Source organism: Plectrocnemia conspersa, unplaced genomic scaffold (assembly GCF_051122295.1).
Source record: "Plectrocnemia conspersa isolate PC_06_02 unplaced genomic scaffold, ASM5112229v1 ptg000005l, whole genome shotgun sequence".
Taxonomy (NCBI): Eukaryota; Metazoa; Arthropoda; class Insecta; order Trichoptera; family Polycentropodidae; genus Plectrocnemia; species Plectrocnemia conspersa.
Genome location: NW_028277169.1, coordinates 26,386,253 through 26,401,077, shown reverse-complemented (window position 1 = coordinate 26,401,077; position 14,825 = coordinate 26,386,253). Strand labels below are relative to the sequence as shown.

Sequence of the window (14,825 nt, the reverse complement as noted above, 5' to 3'; positions counted from 1 at the left end):
TGGTCTCAAACGATTGTCTTATTGTTTGTCGAGACTATCGTGTAATTTTGCAAATGATTAATGGTATATTTTAAAATTTAATGTAAATTCAAAATTCATACATATTTTTACAGAAAGAAAGTTATTCTTTATTACATAAAAAAATATGCAAATATTAAAAGCCAGTTAAAGAATGAATGTCTTTAAATATTGATGACTAAAACATACGCATTGCCTTTTAAATTTTAATAAATCATAAATGTTAATAAATTAAAAAACACTATTAGTATGTATTTTAAAATAAAGTTGTTTGAAAGGGATGATTTTAGTGACAAAATTTTTTTAAAGATTTTATTTACGAGGTTGTGAATTTTTTTTTAAAAATAATAATATATAAATTTATTACACTTTTTCAGTAAAAGTATATCCACATTTTCGTGAAAATATATGCTGCTTTAAAGTGTATATATACAACCTAATTTGCGAGTTGCGAAATGTCCATATGCTGTTGTAAATTAAATTAATAAGAATTCAAAAACTATAGTTAGTCTTAAAAATTTTATTATGTCATGTTGGGTTATGTTAGCGGGCCTAGAAAAACGCTCTGTCTTAAGATCTGAGTGCTTAGTTTTTTTTAAGGTCAGTACTGAAGACCATGAAGAAGGAAGTGACTGAGTAGAAGGCGAAAAATATTCCTCAAAAACAGAACGAAAATATTGCGCAAAACCGTCAGCAATATTTTGTGAACCGTTGACTAAGTAACACGTTTAGTGTTAATGAATTTCCAGAACGATATATGATTTCATCTAAACTACAGCTGTACATTTACAATATTCGGGTAATTTATACTACTCTTGTGTATCGGGTAATTTATACTACTCTTGTGTATCATCCATCAAAATCAATCTATAATCGAACATCAATCGTCCCAATCTCAAAACATATCAGACAAGCACGTCACTCGCATTCCTTCTCTCATCAAGTCCAAAATGCAACAGACTCGAAAGAGATTATGCGCGCGCTATACACAGTTTTGTTCGGACTTATTCGGCTCCAATCGGCCTTCATCGGCCCCTATCCCGCGCTTATATTTAGGAAAGCTTTCGCTCGGCGGCCGTCAGTCAAAGCTCGGTAGCCGAGCAGCGCGGACGTCGGAGCTTTCGTTAAAAGCTCTTGCGATCGTTCGCGACTTTCGTGCGGAAAAGCAACCCCATACAAAAGCACACGCCCCCTATTTCGCGAGGGCGAAAAAAGTGCACAACTCTTACATTCGTTAAAGTTATACAAACCTTGTGAATTTATTTATTTATAACACATATAAATAAACAAAAGGATCGATTGTGCTTTCGGACAGAAGAAAACGTATGTTTGAACTTCATTAATATTCGAGTGGTCGGACCCGATAGAGCCGTTTCGCGTTAAAGGTAAATACATATTTTATTAATACACATATACGGGACTTTGTTTATAATTTTATTTTATTTTTGCAAGTGCTCGCTTAACGATCACGGTTATTATGTTGCGCGGCGGCGTTAACGACTCTGATGGCTTTTTGAACGCGCGTTGTTCGATCGTATCTATGCAAATGCCGTTTAACGACTGCGAATTTCGAGCCGTTTTAATAGACGTTAATTTGTGCTCGATCGCTGCTGGAACGATTCACGTTCACGTGATGGTCGTATAAGAAAATATTAAACGAAAGATTGACGTAAAAGAGTATTGCTACTAATCTGGAATTTACTTTACTTTCATTAAAGCGAGGAGCGTATTACTAAAAAAAGTAGTACTGTTTTTATTTATTTTGATTAATAATAAAAAATAGATTTTAGATATTGTTTGATAAATATTTACAATTGTTGCGCATTGCCGTTGTATTGCTTTAAGTGACATCCCTAAATTCCTCATTGATGCGTGGCTTATAATATACACCTGTTATTAAAAAATTTATTAAAATTAAAATCTAACATTTGAGGTATTTCTAAGATCGTTCACTATTGTTTTTTTTTAAACTTTTGCTTTCAATTAGTTATGTTAATTAATTTTATGCTTGTTCTAGCTACAAGCTATGATTGTTTTTAATACATATACTATTGTTGCCAATACATGATCGTATTATTTAGCTAATTGTGATAATACATAATCGCAAATTAGATACTGATCCTTTTAATACAATTATATTTAATTTTGATCTGATTTTAATATATTACATTTAATATATATCATATATGTAACAAAAATATAAAAATATGTTTTAGGTTGCATCCAACTTATTATTGCATTAAATGCATTTTAATAATTTTAATATAAATATTATATACAAACGTATTTATTAACACTAATGTTTAAAGCGCATTTAATAATAATTATACATAATTCAATGTGTTATTTGTTGAAATAAATCATATATGATTACTACATATTATATAATAATGTAATTCCTAAAGAATCCACATTGATTATTAGCAGTATGATCAATTTAGTTATAATACAATTCAGCCCCAGTTGTATAACATCTAGCAATTAAATCTATATATATATATATATATATATATATATATATATATATATATATATATATATATATATATATATATATATATATATATATATATATATATATATATATAAATAATATAAATTATATTTAATTCAAATACACATATCTATGAAATTATCTAATGATACTTAATTATGATTGCTACTATTCTAATATAAAGCTATAGGCTATGAAAATATTAATCTAAATCTACAAATAAGTTAAGAGTGTGATTTTTTTACAAATCTCTCATATTAGATGTTTGCATATATTATATAAAAAAATCTGTTAAGGAACAACATGTAGTAAATAAATCAGATCTATCACATATTTTTAAAGCATAAATGGAACTTTATAATTTTAACTATGTAATTAATTTACACTCAAGGACTACAATATAATTATTTTAAAATCAGATTATGTATTTTTATTATACATAAAAATATTGCATTAAAAGCATTTTTTTATAAAAAATATAAAGAAAGCAAAACAAAATATTTATTTTAAAATCAGTTTTTTTTTTGTTAAAAATCATTTTTAATTGACTAGAAATATTAAAATATTTTAATATAAAGTGCTTATGGTTCTCTATCTGTAACATAATCTGCTATAAGTCATACATATAACAATATATTTTAAATCAGTGATTAGATTTTTTTTAAATAAGTAGTGTATTTAGTTGAATTTGTTAATAAATATATATTTTTTAAGCTTAATCCTATGCTAAATTTGCAGTACTTTTAATTCACAATTGGCATTATTGTAAATAAAATACAATAATTATGTATCAAGCTGAGAACAGTGAAATTTGTATTTAATTGTTTCTCTTTGATACACATTTTTTTATATACATAAATTGCTAATTTAACATGTATTTAACTAGATATATATCTCATAAACTTATAAAGCTATTCTAAATATATATTTTTTATTATACTAGTATGTCAGATTGTAAATAAAAATATTTTATTTTTATGCTAGTCTTATTTTAGCAACAATAGTATTTGAAAGCCAATGAATTCATTCAAGATTTTTTCATCCTGGTTAAGGGTCAGATTTTCTTTTATTTCTCTGTTTTCTCATCTCGGTAAGATAACTCTCCCCTTGCGCGCTTAGACAAATGTTAGGGCAGTTTAACGAAATAAGTTAAAATAGCTTTTTTCCCTTCGCAATAATACAATTGCAAAGTAGAAGCATCTGTGTGTATATTCGATACAATCATAGCATATATATATACGTATAAAAAACGCATGAGTAATAAATATGTTATAATTAAATGCGCAATCAATAAAAAATATCGTAATACATTGAATAATATCTAAAGATTTTTTTTGTAATTAATAAGGGATACTTTATATGCGTCTTTATATACTTTACATTCGCAGAACAAAGTATTTCATTAAGCTGTGTAAATGGATTTAGCTGAGTTTAAAAAATGGATAAACTTTGAGTTCGCATAACTTCTTCAAATGTAGGTTTAGCTTTATTCTATAGAGACAGGTATATGATGAAAGTTTTAATGCGATAAACTTTATTAAAATCTCAGTCATCTTGATAAAAGTACTTATTAAAGTTTATTATCTGACGACATATACATTTAAAATAATTCAGACACACATTATAAATAACAATTATTACATATATGTAACCTAACGTGTTTTTTAACATACTTTATATCGGTTAAAAAACCGTCACAATTAAAATGATATTTTTATTCATTTTTATATTGTAAAATTTTTGCCCTATTAGTATTATAGTTATGACAATCTGTCATGATAATAAAAATGTGATCTTTGTCTTTATTATTAAGAGTTATATAAGAAATATAATACATAACCATTGCATTATTAAAAAAATCTAGTCATCTTATAAAAATAGAAAAACTCTTTTATGTCAGTGTTCCGCTGTTCAGATACTTTCGTTGATGTATTAATTATACATCAGTGATTTATCCCGGCCAGATTAAAATACACACACCCAATACATAGGTATGCATTAGTTGCTGCCACAGAATGCATTGTTTGAGTGTGAAAACGTGTTTCGTGTATTTGTTTACGGCCTCCGGAAATTTATTCCGGCTATATTCGTGTGTGTGTAGATCCCAAAAACAGGGTGCTCATATCTTAAATGGGCGGTCGATCGGTCCATTGCTGTGATAATATGATAATACTACGGACTGAGACTACTAATGTGTTTTATTAGCATACGTACCTATTTTATCGAGACTGTGTTATTGTGGTTGTTGTATTCGTGTTGAATATGTTTTTAGATAGTAGATTACAACGTAACCTGACACCATCGAAACGGTTGAATAGAGTGATAAATATGCTGGGATTGGGCAAAATAGGAAGTAAATAAAATTTATGGGATTGATAGTATAATAAGGAATGTAATACTTAGATTATTTAACTATACACATTGGGAAAAAGTAGTACAAAAACTTGCTTATGTATGTATTATATATTTATTTTTTACTTATGTACTGAATATGTATTTTTAAAAATATAATGATGATGATCAAAAATAATATAAACTATATATGTTTTAAACACTAATGCATCTTTTTATGAATATAAATAAATGTAATTTATCATATTAAATTATTTAATATGATATTTTAACTTTAACCAATACATAGAATATATATTTAAATACTATTCTTATCTTTCCATCATATTGTTTTAAAAACAGGTAAAATATTTTATTCAAAAATAAATTATTATTACCAGTATTTCGAGAAACAAGTAAATTAAAAAAAATAATATTTAACATATGAGCAATGTCTTGACATACAAGCAAAAAACTGTATAAATAATTTAGGTAGTATGTCTGTATCATTTTAATTGACATCAATCGACTTCAATTTTCCTTATTAAAATGGATTAATAGCATTTAAATTTATTTCAATGGGAAAAATTTATTTGACATGCAGGTGATTTGAGCTACGAAGCGAATTAAACTCGTAAATTAAGGCTGTAGTCTAAGGTCATTTAAATATATAAATCAAATCAGTAATATAAAAAAAAATATGGATACGTATGTCTATTATTAAGTTAAAATTAAACATCAATTTAATTTTTTTTTTTGTAGATCTTTAAGACGATATACGTTTCATTTTATATTTATTAAAAAAATGTAATGATTTCTACTACATTATTATTTACTTTATAAGTTATTATAATATTATTTATAATAATATTATTGACATATTTTTTATTTAATTCCTTTAAACTTTTAAGTGAAATAGTGTACAATTTTGGAAGCAAAATGATTATTTTTTAAATAATACGAACGTTAAAGTTATTAGTATCTAAAAGAATTAGAGATTAATTGTATTTATCACTAGCATTATATTAAAATTACTAAAAAGTAATTTTATATAAATATAATTGTAATAATAAAATAATTAATAGTATAATGTATTATTAAAAAAATCTATTTATTTTGTTGTTTTTAAAAACTTATTAGCACATAATAAATTTATTTTAATATAATAGTTTTATCATAATATATTGAGCATTTTAAGATGTCTCTAAAGTTTTCATAATTAATATCCCCGCCACGACACTACACAAGTTCCAAAGCACAAAGTCATTGAAAACACACAGTACACTTAATATTCATCCAGCACATATTCTCATAAATTATGACGTACACAATTTCAAAACTTTAACCATCATCTTGAACAATAAAAATATACATAATACATAAGCGACCTGCCGCAAAGTCGTGCATTTATCCATAAATACCGTAGATAGTAGGTAACGTTTACGATACACATAAAGTTTTGCATATATTCGGACGGTTCATTTCCCACGAGGGACGATACAGGCTTTGGGCAAAAGGACGAGGCCGATATGGCCAGCCTTTGGCCAAATACAGGCAGGCCTACACATGCACGCCATTAATTTTTTTCCATGTCATTTCGCATACTCGCCATTTTTCCTATCTCGTCACGCGAACTTATCTTTTGCCTAACCTTATAGTTTTTTTTTCCTCTGAGGCCTTTGTACGTAGGCAATATGCGTGGAGATCACGGCCGCCATCAATTTCTCATGTGTAATAAGCTCAACTGAAAGCTCGCGTTTCGTGACTATTTATTAGGAAAAATATTGTTTTTTTTTCTTGGAATAAAATATTATTAATACAGGGTGAACCACTAAGCATTATATAATACATATAACACAATAAATTATATGGTACCGTACTTAAATTTAATTTATAAATAAATAATTCAAGCGAAACAGAAATTAAACACAACACTGAGTGTTAGTTTTGTCCAAAACAGCAACTCATTGTAGATCGTTGATAAATAATTGTACTATGTGTATGTGTGTGTTAAACAATTTATTGTATAAAAAATATAAAAAATACTACATACATACATATATAGAGTAATGGCAGATTTAATAGGTCGGAGAGTCTTTAATAGCGTGTCGAATTGTATTATTGTCGGCTGTGATTTTCTCGAATGTTCGCTGGATGATCCGCTAATGTATGTATGTAGTATCTTGGCTCATCTCAGGCTCATCCCTGCTGTTGTGATTTAGTGGCGTTTCTGTGTCATCTTATTTCAACGTCTTTCATCGTGTATTTTATAGTACCGGTTCAAGACAGCTCTGGCGAATCGCAGATGAAGATGTTTGCGAGCCAATTGCATCGCTTTTTGGACACTCCCATAAAATCTGTACACGCCTTAAAATAGACTGATGATTTTTAAAAGCACATAGAAACGTGTGAACATTAAACAGTTCTTAAGATAAGCCAATGATTAATTAAATATGTCAGAAATTTGGTAAACGCTCGCAATAGTTACTTAAAGACTTAATCATGATGATCAACAAAAGTTAAAGCTGTTTATTTTTCATAAGAAAAGTCCTCGCATTAACTGAGTAAATAATGTTATCTTAATAAATAATCTAAGAGTATTACAATTACCTATAAAAGTATTGTTTATTACATAATCAATTTATTACATGAACTTTATTTTTAATAGTATGAGCATATTTTTTAAAACTCCTAACTAACGTTCGTTATACTGTTTTACCGGGCTACTGAAACTATTTCAAAATCAACTCATTTTTTTAAATTAAAAACGATATGGCGCATAAAAGTATTTTATCCAGCTTCATTTACATGCCAAAACGGTCGCTTCCGAAGTAAAAACTTCACTTTAAATATTTTTCTTCGCCCTTTTTTATACTTACTCTCTCCTACATATATTATATAATACTGAATTTTTTACACGTTCGAAAAGTTTCTAAATTTAATATTTAATTTCGTTCCATTGTCCGTGCTTTCTTTTTGGCTATTCTTTTTCATTATATAATGTCGCAATGAAATCTGTTAAAAAATCTGATATATTTGTATCATTAGTAATATTTTAAATAAATAATCTGATCAAACTAAATTTGCAATATAATTATTACAATTAAAATTTTACATACATGAAGCTTAAAAATCAATAGAAGTAGTAAAAAAAAATTTATTTTAATATTTAATATAAAAGGGCCAAATTTTTTTAATATATAATAGTACATGGAAAATAAACATCTATTTTAAGAATTATGTCTAATTTAAATTTAATATTAAAAACTTTAAAATCTTGATTTGTAAAATTTATTATAATTTACTAACTTAATTTCAATTAAATATTATATTTAATCGAATTGGTCATTGATAACCAATATTACGTGTCACTTGCATCTATAAAACATTACCTTTAACACAAATACTGTACAAACTCGAGCATGTATTTATTCAGGACCCAAAATTTAGCTTTTGATAATTAAATAGTACTATTTTTTAAAGAAACAAACCACTTATTCTAGATATCATTGATTAAACTAAAGTATGTTTAGTTACCTTGTTTTAAAAAATCTTAAAAATATATTCTATAAATATAAATTTATTTTATTTTATGGCGTAGTATTTAAGGCACTCTAATAAATTAATTTTATCCATTTTTTTCTATTTCGAATTCAATAAACCTATATACGTACAGTACCAGTCACACATCCGCTCTATTGTGCACAAATTGTAAATAAAAATAAAAATACACAGTTCCGGTGACCACGCAAATAAGGTCAGGTGGAAATAAAGCTCGTCCCGCCGCGAGCTTTTCAATAATTCACATCAGTATTCGGCCAAAGAAATAAATAAACGGGCAAGCAAACGATAAAAAATGTATGCCGACGAAAATATGTCAGGGGTGCGTTCGCCGTGACAAAGGTACCCTCTTTAATCTGGGTGTCGCATAAAAATAACTGCCACTCATAATTATAAACAGAGCTTGGAAAATTATGGAGAGGTATGTAAGTGGATGGAGGCGGCTCAAAATCCGCATTAATTAAAACGAAACGGCCCTTATTTGATACAGTTACAAGGCAGGGATGTTGACGAGTGGATTTAGGGTTATATTTTTTATTCATTAAGAAAAGTAATCTTTTATTTATAAAGGTAATGAATTAATTATACACATATGATCTAATTCTCATAACCATTTTAATAACAAGTTTTTGATGTTTAATTTAATAAGAATAATTAAATGCTTAAAATAATACATACTGCTAAAAATAATAAATACCTCAAGAATAGTTTAATTGTCATTGAAACCTACCGGTAGTTAAGATAAATGCTTAGAGACATATACATTTATGCAAGGGCTCAATATATCGACTTAAAATTAGAGATCATGATTTAAAAATGCGGTGAATTAAGATGTCATATTGGACACAAAAATTAACAGATCGTTAATGTAATTACAAAGCCAAGTATCAAGAAAGATTTTTCACAGACGTAGTTTACGTGTAGAGAGAATCTTCTCTTGTTCACAAAAGTAATAGATAATGTATGCTTTGGCATTTTGTGCTTATGTATAAATTTGATTATTGGGTTAGTGTGGTTACGTGAAATATTTTTTTTGTATTTTCTGATATGAAAATATTAGTTTTTTAAATTGTTAGTATAATGCAAAAGGATTTTACTAATAATATTTATTATTTTTATTAAATAAATTAAATTATATAATTTTTAATTAATACTTTTAATAAAAAAACTCGTTAAAATATACATACTAATAAAAATGCATATAAATCGACAGAAAGTAATATCCAGTCGTAATATACACTTCAACCGCGTCAGAGAAATTGGTTGAGTTTTTTTGACAGCTGACACCGTGGTATGTCAAAAACTTTTCCAAAATATTTTTTCTGCTGAAAAATACGTATAAAATCAAAGTTCGTACACATATATAATAAAATCATAAATACACTCACACACACATACACATTTATTATTATAGATAGACACTTATATTTTCTTGAGGTCCGATCAAATTCGATCTTGTGTACCGTTGTAAAAAGTTATCGCTCCGAGGCGCGGGGTTCTTATGCAAAAATATAAAGGTTCGTCCAGATTTATTTTTATTCCCTTTTAAAAGCACTTTTCCGGTACGTTAGCGCCGGTTATGTAGCGGAATTGCGGGATATGAAGTTTTAGAGCTTGCGTCGACGTATGCGTGCAGTCCGAGTCAAAGTCAAAGTTTAAATCGTGTCGTTTTATGAAATTACCGTACACGGCAAAGTCAAGTGTAGTACAATGTCGTAGAAGTTTCGAATTGGTTACAACGGCGAGCTTTGATGGGAGCTTTGAGCTTTGCGACGCCAGTGTCGTTTCCGAGTAAAGATTGTTTGAGATTTTTCAATCTTCAAGTAAATATTTTTATGTGTGATTTAAAAGAAGTTGAACAGTTATTATTTCAAAGAAAATTTTTAACACAAAGTTAAATTGTGTCATTATATAATAAAATAACCACTTTTGATTTATACATTTAATTCTATCTTAAAAAAATATTATTTATTCCGAAAAATCGTTTCATTTTAATTATTTTAGAAATACCTAAAATATGTATATATATAATATTAATAAAAGTAATAAATAATATTGTGAAATAATCATAAAATGACTATGATTTGTTTTTTTTATTACATGTTTCTACCTTAGATTAATAATATATATATGTGTAGTAAGAACCTAGAAAGATGGACCAAACAGAAGGAAAGTGCCTTATTGACATTCATGGACATTTGGAATGGACGAGACACGGGTTGGGACACGTGACACGAGGCAAAAGGGATAGTGATCAAGTCAATATAAAAAATACACGTATCATATGTACGTGCGCATGTAAAATAAAATGAGAAAAATTCAAAGAATTTATTACATCTAATGTTTGCATTGAAACCATAATGAAAGTTATATTATGTGAAGTAAATATTTTATGTGTATTTTATTGCTTGTCTGAAATACCATTTATGTATGTTTTAAAACGTTATTTGGGTATTTGATACAACTGAATACGTTTCTCGGAATCACTCTGTAACTTTAGACTATTATAACACCTTTTAAGAGTACATATGTGTTGTATTTTTTTTGTGTTTTCTTTTATTATACTTATTACTACAGAGTAAGTGCATATCTATTTAGTTATTTAATATATTAATCAAATATATCGCAACGGTCCATTCTGATTTTTTTTATTAAATCCTTAGAATTTTTTTAATAATCTCAGCAAATATTACAGAAATTTATAAACATACAATATTTTTATATTATATATATGAAAATTTTTAAACGTTTATGAATTAACTATATTTTTAAAAATTGACTAAAAATAAATAAACCGTAGTTTAAATAAATTAAATAAAATATTTATTTCTTTTCACTTAATTCTTTGAAACACCTTTGGTATATAACAGCATTAATTTAATTAATGTTGTTATATGTTCTGCATATTGTAAGTATCAACCTTTGATTTACATAATTCCATACAAATACATCTAGTGCGGTAAAATTGTAATATGGAAGGCATTGTGCATAACCAGTTTAGAATATTATATTATCTGGAAATCTATTTTGTGATAAACAAATATTTTATAGGTCCAAGTTAGCTAAATTAAGTTTTGAAGCAATTCGTAATCACTTAGTAATATATATAACGTTACCAGTTGTTTAAATAAAAAGTAGAACTCTGCCACACTGTGTGCTGAAAAAGTACCCAAACCATGCCCATCAGATGATACATCTGTCGTTTGTTAATGCCCCAAGAGTTTTTTGTTGTCTAGACATGCTAGTTTTATTTACGATTCAATTATTATTTCAGAAGATTAATTATATATGTCATAAATTTCACGTGGTATGCGATGATTTGTCGTAACATAACACAAATTCTTTTTCAGTTTTTTAATATTGCTGAATTTTTTATATAATAATTAATTTTACACACAAAACATGGTACCATTTTTATAATTACTTTTTTATTATTAGCTACAAGATAATAAAATTAGGAATATAAAATTACACGTTGGTACGAATTAGAGAAAAATCTATTTGAAATATTTGGAAATATTTTTTATAGTATTTTCTGATATGAAAATGACAATTTTCTTTGATTTTCTGGTCATAGACTATTATTAAGTTAGGATTAGTATGAAAAGGTTTTTATATTTTATTTTAAGAGATTTATCTTAGATGAGATGTAATTTAAAAAAATTGTATCATCAGCCATACTTTAAGAAAGGTCTTTGGAAGTTACAGTGCTAGAAGGGATAGACCTTGCGGCCAATGAGATTTAACGTGGAATCTAGTAAGACTTTTAATTGATATATTTACTTGAGAGCAACGGACGATTTTTGGCAAGACGTTTCCTCCAAGCGGTAGTGAATCTATCGCAGGTAATGATGCCCTCAGGGTTCTTGTGGCTGCCAGGAGTTAGTTCAGGAGGTAGTTATTGTTGCGGCGAACGTCATTCAGGAGTTCCAGGTCGTCTCTCTGCGTTAGTGAGGGCGCGTCTACTGATCTCTTCGGGTGGCTGCTGGTGACTCTCACTTTCCGAATGTCTTCCTTTTTGAACGTCTGTTTCTGCTCTTTAGGGGTTAAAGGCTTGCTGGCCAATCGTATATCTGCAGCGATCTTCCAGCCAATCGCTGCATTCGCTTAGTAAAACGGCGAAATACGTCTACGCCTTTAGAAAGCGACGTTCGCTCGTGCAAGGACGTATTGCATTTTTCGAAAACGGTCACGGATGTGGTGATTTATGATATCCGTGACCGTTTCGTCACAAAAGGATAAATATTTATTGTGAACTCATGTTCCGTGTGGTCCTTTACGCTATTATGTTTGTCTCCATAGTTAATCGTTTTTGCTTACAGTAATAAACGCAAGCTTAAGGGCTTGAGACAATAACCCTCTGTGGTCGCTACAGGTCAGATTAATTGTTTGTATATTGAGATATTATTTTTTGTGGTAAGCGCGCTTTTTATATTAAATAACGGCAGCACGCTCTTTAGAGCAAACTTTAAATACACTAGATCCCCAATAATACGGTAAATTAAGAACTTGCTATTTGGGTGCCCGTTACTATATGTGTAAGCGAGTCAAAAGAACGATATCTCATCACACGCGCCTGATTTTTACGTGCGTATTGCAAAAATTTGAATAAGTATTTTTTATTCCCTCAACTACATGTTCACAATTTACCGTGTTATTGGGGGGTTAAGCTCAGGTATAAAATGTTAAATTTTTAAACGTGATTGAAGTTTTTGCATACTTCATTAATCAAGAATCGCTCTATTGAACCAATCGCACATTTTTGCGTTAAATCTTAACCGTTAGTTAAAAATACAATGAAATTATATCAGTAGCAGTATTCGTTTATAATTTATTTTGATATACTATTGAATCCCTAATACGAAGTTTTATGAATAAAACTGATTGAATACACGTCACCGAACAAACGGTGAGTTGGAAATTTACGGTCGCCCGCCACGGCCGCTTATTGTCGCATTCAATCGGAACGACCCGCCGAAATAAGGTGGCGCTGATTAAATAATTCGGTCGGCAGGCGTCGGCAACCGTTAATACGTTCGAGTGCGGAATTAACATTAAGCGATGGCGTTCGCACGAGAGAGACCGAATTACGCCATCCCCGGGGGCGCGCACAATGGGTGAGAATCCGACGAATCTCTCACTTCACACATCGCCGAATTAAACACACTTCTCGGCGGCAACAAAAGCGAACACGTGAATAAGGTGCGATCTCATACACATACATGCGCCAAGTCAAAGCGATGAATTCTTGAACGAGAATGTTGCTGAGAATAATTGTTCTATTGTACATTTCGTTAAAACAATATACAAAGGTACTAATGCATTATCGGAAAGTAAAGATGCAAGATTAGTACCATATTTGCGATAACACAGTCAGTTCGAAAGCTATCCATTTCATCATTACACATCATTGCGAAGGAGATGACAAGCTAGAGTTTACTCTCCTACTTTTAGCTCTATGGAACACAATACAAATATACGTTCAATATAATAATCACTACTCCGACTTATTAATAAATATAAAAAATATAGTAATGATTTTAATTTCTATAATGTATTCAACGTATATTCGTATCGTGTGCTTTAGAGCTAATACATTCGATATACTTATTAGTTATGAATAATGAAGAAATGGATAACTCTCGAACTGACTGTGTTAACGCAAATAAAGTATTGATCGATTTTAATTATCTTGATATGTAACCGTAAGATAAGAATAATTTATGGTATTAAATATTAATTAACCGTAAGATAAAAATGATGATCAATCAGTATTATAATTATATAATACTCACTAAATCTGATTGTACAGAGATGATCAAAATTTTAAAAAAGGAAGGTCGGTCCATACATCTATAATAATTAACGTTTATGATTAGCAGTTAAATAATAATTTTGATAGATAATTAATTACATGTATGTTAAATGTTATAAGTAAATATTAAAATAATATGCTTTGAAAATAGGTTCATGAAATATTTTTAAATATCAAATGTATGATATTAATAGAGCTAATTTATCGTTTTTATCGAAAGCTACTGCATTTTTGTTGCTTTCTAGAATTTTTAAAAAGCCGACGATGATTCACTTTTGTTGAAAAAATATTTTTGCTTGTTTTTTTATAATAAAACTGCTAATCAATCAGTTTCATTGTCTTAAACGGTTAGTACCTATATGATAATGGTTTAAAATTTTCAGCTAAATTATGACTTCAAAAATGATTTTTTTATCTACCTAACTTGTAGTTTTTTTACCCTCAATTATAACCAACAACGATTAATTTATTTTTGTGTTATATTGTAACTAATATAAAAATTGTGAGCATAAAAATGATTATAAACCATAATTTAATGATTGTGAAATAAATTATTTAATTAAATTAAACGATTTATATAAATTATGTCTTAGCAGCAATACTGAA

The 14,825-nt window shown here is 28.3% G+C and overlaps 1 protein-coding gene across 1 annotated transcript in view; it reads left to right on the top strand.

Moving 5' to 3' along the window:
• The first annotated feature begins 1,095 nt into the window (after positions 1-1,095).
• The window catches only part of LOC148235307 (uncharacterized), a 131,743-nt gene continuing 118,013 nt past the window's right edge, over positions 1,096-14,825 (top strand). The window contains exon 1 of the mRNA XM_088186285.1: positions 1,096-1,403. The gene's annotated coding sequence lies outside the window, so the exon portion shown is untranslated. The remainder of the gene's footprint in view (positions 1,404-14,825) is intronic.